The sequence below is a fragment of the Pituophis catenifer genome, unplaced genomic scaffold (genome assembly GCF_029215685.1).
Source record: "Pituophis catenifer annectens isolate HBS135680 unplaced genomic scaffold, rPitCat1.0.hap2 SCAF_10, whole genome shotgun sequence".
NCBI lineage: Eukaryota > Metazoa > Chordata > Lepidosauria > Squamata > Colubridae > Pituophis > Pituophis catenifer.
In genome coordinates this window covers 28,816,370-28,824,315 of record NW_027256890.1, presented here as the reverse complement: position 1 = coordinate 28,824,315, position 7,946 = coordinate 28,816,370, and positions in this window count along the sequence as shown.

The following is a 7,946-nucleotide window of genomic DNA, read 5'->3' as shown; positions in this document are numbered from 1 at the left end:
ATCTTCTTTGACACCCTGCCAAAGTCTTTTCTTGGCAAAGCCCCACGAAGTTCAGAAACAAGAGACGCCGACAAGAAACAAATGTAGCAATGTTGCTTTCCTACAAAGAGCCCAAGAGGCTTTGCTGCTCTTTTAAGCCTTCTGGCAGCTCTTCGCATGCGTGCACTAGGAACAGGCTCCTCCTGTTCCTCTGCCTCTCTGCTATCCGCCTCTGGAGGCTCCGGAGTCCACGCATCGCTCCCAGATGGCCCTGGCCTCTGATGCAGAGCCCTCGTCCGGGTCTTCCCCTGACTCCAGGACTGGCCCATGGTCCTCCCCAGCCTCCTCACTGTCCGACTCCGCTGCCAGCTCTGCAGGCTGCTGATGGACCACAACAGTGGCCATAAGTCAAGGACTACCTCAACCCTCAGAATTCCCCTGGTTGGACAGGCATGTTCGGGTCTGGGTGCTCGGTGCTGAAAAGATCCGCCATCACTGCCTTAGAGGAATGCTCAGAATTAGTGGTCCCCAACCTTTCTGGCACCAAGGATTGGTTTTGTGGAAGACATTTTTTTTCCATGGACCGGGGAGCAAGGGGGGCCGGGATGATTTCACGCACAACGTAGTTCCCACCCATGCGCAGATAAAGTGTTGCTCGCTCGCCCACTGCTTCTGCGGACCGGTTCCGAACCGGTCATGGCCCAGTACCGGTCCACAGTCCAGAGGTGGCAGACCCCTTATTCAAGATACTTTCTTTCCCAACAAGCCACCTCCCGATTTCTTTTTTTTTTTTTAAATGAGGATTTTTATCCACGAGAGTAAAATTTAGTTGTTTCACCAGAAGCCACAGGCATTTAATATCAGATTACCTATTTTGGGAGATGCTCAGAGCAAGAACACTCCATCTGGTGCCGAGCTGTTTGCAAGCAGATATTTTATATTTTATTTTATTATTTTATTTTACTTTATTTTATTTTATTTATTTCTTTTATTTTATTTCTTTTATTTTTTATTATTGTTTTATTTTTTATTTTATTTTATTTTTCTGTTCTAGTCTAGTCTAGTCTAGTCTAGTCTATTTATTTTATTTTTTAATTTTATTTTATTTTATTGCCTGAGAAACAAGCGAAGGCTGAGGAATTACCCATCGCTCATACCAGCAATTTCCTAGTCCGACTCCCCCTACTCATTATTTTCCTGAGTCTCCCTAGGGAGGCACTCAAATAAAAACTGTCCAAGCTTGAAATCCAAAGATCAGGGAAATGTGCATCTCACACTAGGAGTGAAATAAGCTCCCCCGTTTCATGTTTTAGGAATCTCCAGCAATTTTATTCTGAACCAGCGTGGCTCGAAAATTTGCAGCAAATTTAATTTATCTTTTTATTCCTCATCGTCATGGTTGCTGCTGCAACTGCTGTTGACACAGACATATTTAAAAGCAAATTTATTTGGAGAGCATCAAAAGGAGCACCTGGCCTAACTCCCATTTTTAATGGAAGCACAATTCTTAATCCCGAAGAGGCTTCATTAATAGGTCATTTAATGCGAAGGTTGGAAAGGAGCAGATTTGGCTGTTGAAAGGCAGAGTGTCAGTTTTGCAAATAATAATAATAATAAAATTGCACCTTTCTTATTCTGAGAAGGAAGAAGCAGAATCTGGCTGCAAGGGGGCTTTAAAGAGATCCACTGGAATCTCTGCCATGGATTCCTCAAGGATCAGAGCCCCATCAAATCGATCCTTAGTGGTGGCATTTTATTAATTGATGGAATGTTAGGCTTTGTGTGATGGGGGGAATATGCATTTAAAAATAGAGCAATTAAAATTAGTTCTTTCTCTCTTTCTCTCGGTGTGTGTACACACACAAATATGTGTGTCGACTGGGGAGTGTCGACTCTGCTTGAGTTACATAACTGCACAAAAGTGAACAATTTAATGAATTTTTGGTTGCTTTCTTCCAAGGGAAAGCCGGGCGCATCTGCCCCCTTTTCCGAAATCAACCAACTCCTGTTTCTCTCCTCCCAGGCCCCACCCAAAAAAATCCACCAGGTGCTGCAAAGCCGAATGAGGCCTGGCAGAAGAGAATCATTTATTTATTTCTTTTTAAGAGAATTTTTTTTAGAGGAACAGAAATAGAAACCTCTCCCCACTTCCCCAAAAAAACCCGGATTGGCCAATTAAAATTAGAAGCTGGGTGTAAGTGATGTGGCGCTCAAGGCAAGCCAAACAGCCAAAGCCAGAGATGCACCGGAGGAAGAATAGAATAAGAATAGAATAGAATGGAATGGAATGGAATGGAATGGAATGTATCATATATATCATATATCATGTATCATGTTTCATGTATCATGTATCATATCATATCATATATCATATATCATATAGAATAAAATAGAATATATATCATATATCATATAGAATAGATAGAATGGAATGTATCATATATATCATATATCATATATCATATATTATATCATGTATCATGTATCATATCATATCATATATATCATATAGAATAGAATAGAATGTATCATGTATCATATATCATATCATGTATCATATAGAATAGAATAGAATGTATCATATATATCATATATCATATATCATGTATCATGTATCATGTATAATCTTTCATCTCATCTTTCATATATCATGTATCGTATCATGTATCATGTATCATGTATCATGTATCATGTCATATCATATATCATATAGAATAGAATAGAATAGAATAGAATGTATCATATATATCATATATCATATATCATATATTATATCATGTATCATGTATCATATCATATCATATATATCATATAGAATAGAATAGAATGTATCATATATCATATCATATATCATGTATCATGTATCATCTTTCATCTTTCATCTTTCATCTCATCTTTCATATATCATGTATCATATCATATATCATATAGAATAGAATAGAATAGAATAGAATAGAATAGAATAGAATAGAATAGAATAGAATAGAATAGAATAGACACACAAGGAATTGGGAAGGACGGAAAGAAAATTGCGGGGAGGGGGGGAGAGAAAGAGCAGATGGGGAGGGGTCCTAATCCTGTAGAAAGATCCAGAGGGAAGAAGCCAGATGGGGAGGGAGGGTCGTCTCTGGGAGGGCGAAGCGAAGGGAGAAGAGGGGGGGAAGGGGGGGCTGCAGGGGAGGGGGCTTCCCACCCTCCTCTCCCCCCTCCCCCCGCATCTAAGGGCCTGCAAGCGAAACGGAGGTGGGGGGGGGGCTGCGAAGAAGCGCAGTCGAGCATCCCGGCGGCTGCGCGCCTTGCAAGAGCCTCGCTGGCCCCGAAGCAGAGCATCCTTGCAGGAGCTGCTCACCTGGAGGGATGCCGGCTGGCCTCCAAGCGCGCACCTTGAAGCGCGGAGAGAGGGAGGGGTGGGGGGGCGTCCGAGCAGACCCCCGACCCCTTTTGTGGGCGCGATCCACCCCCAGCCCCCAGCCCCGCCCTGGCTCGCCCGGCCGCCCCCTCCCACCTGCGGGACCCCTTACCTGCCTTGGCCTCGGGGCGGGGACGGGCGCCGCCGCTCGCCGGGCTGCCTGCTCCTCGGCTCCGGGAGGCGGACTGAGCCGGGCTGGGCGGCCGCAGCGCCGCCTCCTTTTGCGCATCAGGCACGTGGCTGTCTCCCGGAGCCCCCTGGCCTGAAAAGGGGGTCGGGCTCCCTCGGCCCCGCCGGCCCTGCTTGGGGGTCCAGGGCGAAAGAAGGGGCCCGGGGCCCGAAGAGGAAAGAGGCGGCTTCTCAGGCTTGGCTGCCCAGGGTTAGGGAGGGAATGCTGGGTCTGGGAGTAGCCTTGGCCAGCTGAGATTGGGGCGGTGGGGGGCTTCTTTCCCTTTGGGCCAGCTTTCCTCCCTCCCCCAGTCCCACAATTCCCCAGCCAGCATGCTTGAAGACGTGTGGGCTACAACTCCCAGAATCCCCCAGAGAGCTTGGCTTAAATCTGAGGACTACAACTCCCAGAATTCCCCACCCACAATGGCTTAAGTGTGAAGACTTCAATTCCCAGAATTCCTCAGCCAGCATGCTTGAAGATGTGTGGACTACAACTCCCAGAATTCCCCAGTGAGCTTGGCTTAAATCTGAGGACTACAACTCCCAGAATTCCCCACCCACAATGGCTTAAGTGTGAAGACTTCAATTCCCAGAATTCCTCAGCCAGCATGCTTGAAGATGTGTGGACTTCAACTCCCAGAATTCCCCAGTGAGCTTGGCTTAAATCTGAGGACTACAACCCCCAGGATTCCCCACCCACAATGGCTTAAGTGTGAAGACTTCAATTCCCAGAATTCCTCAGCCAGCATGCTTGAAGATGTGTGGACTACAACTCCCAGAATTCCCCAGTGAGCTTGGCTTAAATCTGAGGACTACAACTCCCAGAATTCCCCACCCAGCATGGCTTAAGTGTGAAGACTTCAATTCCCAGAATTCCTCAGCCAGCATGCTTGAAGATGTGTGGACTTCAACTCCCAGAATTCCACACCCAGCTTGGCTTAAATCTGAGAACTGGGAGAATTCTGGGAGTTGAAGTTCCCAAGTCTTAAAATCGCCAGTTTTGGAGACTCTGCATTCCTTAAATTTTTGCGCTTCGTTGGTTGAGGAATTCTGGGAATTGAAGTCCATCAAGTTTCCAAGCTTGGGAATCCGTGCCCTTCGGATCGATTGGTCCCTCTGATCATGGAAAGCAAAGCGAAGGATTAGAAGTGGCTCTCCCCAAAGAGGAAGGGACCCCCCTATACAGGAAGTCCTTGATTTATGACTACAATCAGGATAGGAACTTCCGTTGCTAAGCAAGGCAGCCGTTTACTTAATTGTGGCTGATTATTATTATTTTTTTGCTGTAGTCATTAAGCGAACCACTATGGTCACTGAGTGAAACACACAGCTACAAGCAAAGCCGTTGTTAAGTGAGCCACGCCTAATTTTTACCACCTTTATTTTATTTATTTATTTAGTCCAATTTATATGCCGTCTTTCTCCAGAGACTCAGGGCGTGGTGGTTAAGTGAATTGTACAGTCACTAAGCGAATCTGACTTCCCCAACTGACTTTGTTTCTCGGAAACTGGCCAGGAAGGTCGCGGGAGCCTGGATGCTGCAACTGGTCATAGGTGTGAGGACTGACCATACGTCAGGTTTTTTTTCAGTGCCGTTATAACTTCAAACGGACGCTGAACAAATGGTCGTAAGTCGAGGACTACCTGTACTGAGATATATTCACGGCAATTCGCAGCCGGAATTGGATGTCTGCTTTTCCGTTAGCGAGGTTATTTTTACATCCTGCTATTTTAGTACCAAAGTGCCCGAGTGATGCAGGGAGAAGCAGGCAGTGCGAGTCCTGCCGGCAAGGGAAGTGTGTGTGTGTGGGGGGGGTGGCCGTCCTCATGAATTTAACAAGAGTGACACCTCCGCAAACCCCCCCCCGATCAGGCTGCTGAAATTGAGGGCACTGGTGGCGGTGGTGGGAGGGCAGGAAGCGATAGGAAGATGGTTTGTGTGGGCAAAAGAACCGGGAGTTCAGTTCTGCTACGGAAGGAAATCCAAAATACAGCGAACCAAATGTTCCATATTAAAATGCCCTCTTTTTAACAGATGAACAGAGTTGGTAGGGACCTTGGAGGTCATCTAGTCCAACCCCCTGCCCAAGCAGGAGACCCTGCACCATTTCTGACAGATGGCAGCCGAGTCTCTTCTTGAAAGCCTCCAGGGATGAAGCTCCCACAACTTCCGAAGGCAACTTCTGCTCCATGGGTTGATTGTCGTCATTGTCAGGAAATTTCTCATTTCCTTATTTTGAATCTCTCCTTGTTCAGTTTCCATCCATTGTTCCTTCTCTGGCCTTCAGGTGCTTTGGAGAATAGCTTGACCCCCTTCCTCCTCTCTTGGGCAGCCCCTCAAATATTGGAAGAGGCTCCCATGTCTCCCCTGGTCCTTCTCTTCACTGGACTAGCCATGCTGAGTACTTAAAAGATTGGAGTTGGAAGGGACCTTGTAGGTCATCTAGTCCAACCCCCCCACCCAAGCAGGAGACCCTACACTTTTTTGACAAATGGCAGTCCAATCTTTTCTTCAAAGCTTCCAATGATGAAGCTCCCACAACTTCCGAAGGCAACTTCTGTTCCATCGGTTGATTGTTCTCACTGTCGGAAAATTCCTCCTTATTTCCAGGTTGAATCTCTCCTTGGTCAGTTTCCATCCATTCTTCCTTCTCTGGCCTTCAGGTGCTTTGGAAAATAGATTGACCCCCTTCCTCCTCTCTGGGGCAGCCCCTCAAATATTGGAAGATGCTCTCCTGTCTCCCCTGGTCCTTCTCTTCACTAGATTAGACATAACTCAGTTCCTGCAACCGTTCATCGTATGTTTTAGCCTCCAGTCCCCTCATCATCCTGGTTGCTCTTCTCTGCACTCTTTCCAGAATCTCGAAATCTTTTTTATAGTGTGGTGACCAAAACTGGATGCAGGATTCTAGGTGTGGCCTTACCAAGGATTTATAGAGTGGTATTAGAACCTCCCTTGATCTTGATTGTATCCAGAGGTTAATGCAGTTTAGGATCGCATTGGCTTTTTTTGCTGCCACCACACACTGTTGGCTCACATTTAACTGGTTGTCCACTAAGACTCCAAGATCCCTCTCACAGTCACTGCTCTTAAGCCTGATTTCACCCAGTCTATATGTGCACTTTGGGTTTTTCTTGCCTAAGTGTAAGACTTTACCTTTCTCTACATTGAATTTCTTCTTTCAAACTTTGTGGCTTGTTTGTGCCGGGAAGTCAACAAATTTGGATTATGTGTCTTGCAAACCATGCTTGTGGTCAAGATTGCTCAAACTTGCCGTTGGGAGCTGTCTTGGACTATTTGCGGGCGCTACAATGAGACACGGTTGGTGAGCGGAGACGGCCAGAGAGGTTGAATCAGCAACGGAGCCCCCAAGTAGCGCTTCCTGCACCCCATCGCTGTCCTGCGCGTGAGTCCGGATCAGATGCTTTTATGGGGCTCAGAAAGAGCCCCCCGTTTGGATAGGCTTGGGAAGATGATTACAGATAGTGCTCGACTTACAACAATTCATTTAGTGACCGTTTGAAGTTACAACGGCACTGGAAAAAGGGACTTACAGCTGTTTTCCCCCCCACACTCACGACTGTTGCAGGATCCCCCTGATCACGTGAGCAAAAACATTTGGCAACCGACTCATATTTACGACGGTGGCCATTATCCCCTTTTGCGACCTTCTGACCAGCAGCAAAGTCAAAGGGGAAGCCAGATTCGCTTAACAACCGGGTTACTAACAACTTCGGCGATTCACTTAACAACCGTGAATCGCCAAACAGGTAGTGAAATGGGGCAGAACTTGCTTAACAACCGTCTCACTCAGCGATGGAAATGTCGGGCTCTATTGCGGTCGTAACTCAAGGATTACCTGTATGTGGGGAGAATGGTCAGCCTTTTCTAGCAGGAAATTCCTTCCCATGGAAGAGACCTGGGCATTTCACGCCTCCCCCACAGGCCACATGGCTGTCTGACCCACCTGAGGTCAATCAGCAACGTCGGCTGGGGAATTCTGGGAGTTGAAGTGCACAACTCTTAAGTGGCCAAATTTGGAGACCGCTGAACCAGGGTCTCCTGCTTCAGTAGGGGGCTGGACTAGAAGACCTCCAAGGTCCCTTCCAACTTTGTTATTCTGTTACCTCTCTTGCCCTTCTTCTCCCAAAAGAGCTGTCAAAGGGTCTCATTCGACAGACGGACCCTTGGCCGGCAGCGCACCGAGACTAGCCTGCGCCCCATGTGCCATGTGCAACTGGCACCACACAAAGCATTTAAGTCCTTTTTTAAACTCGACCTGGCTGGACAGAAGCATGCCACACACACACACACACACACCCCGGGAAAGGCTCCATTCCTCCACCCTTTGTTCGCCCTCTCCTTTCCTGCATGTCCACTTCTCCT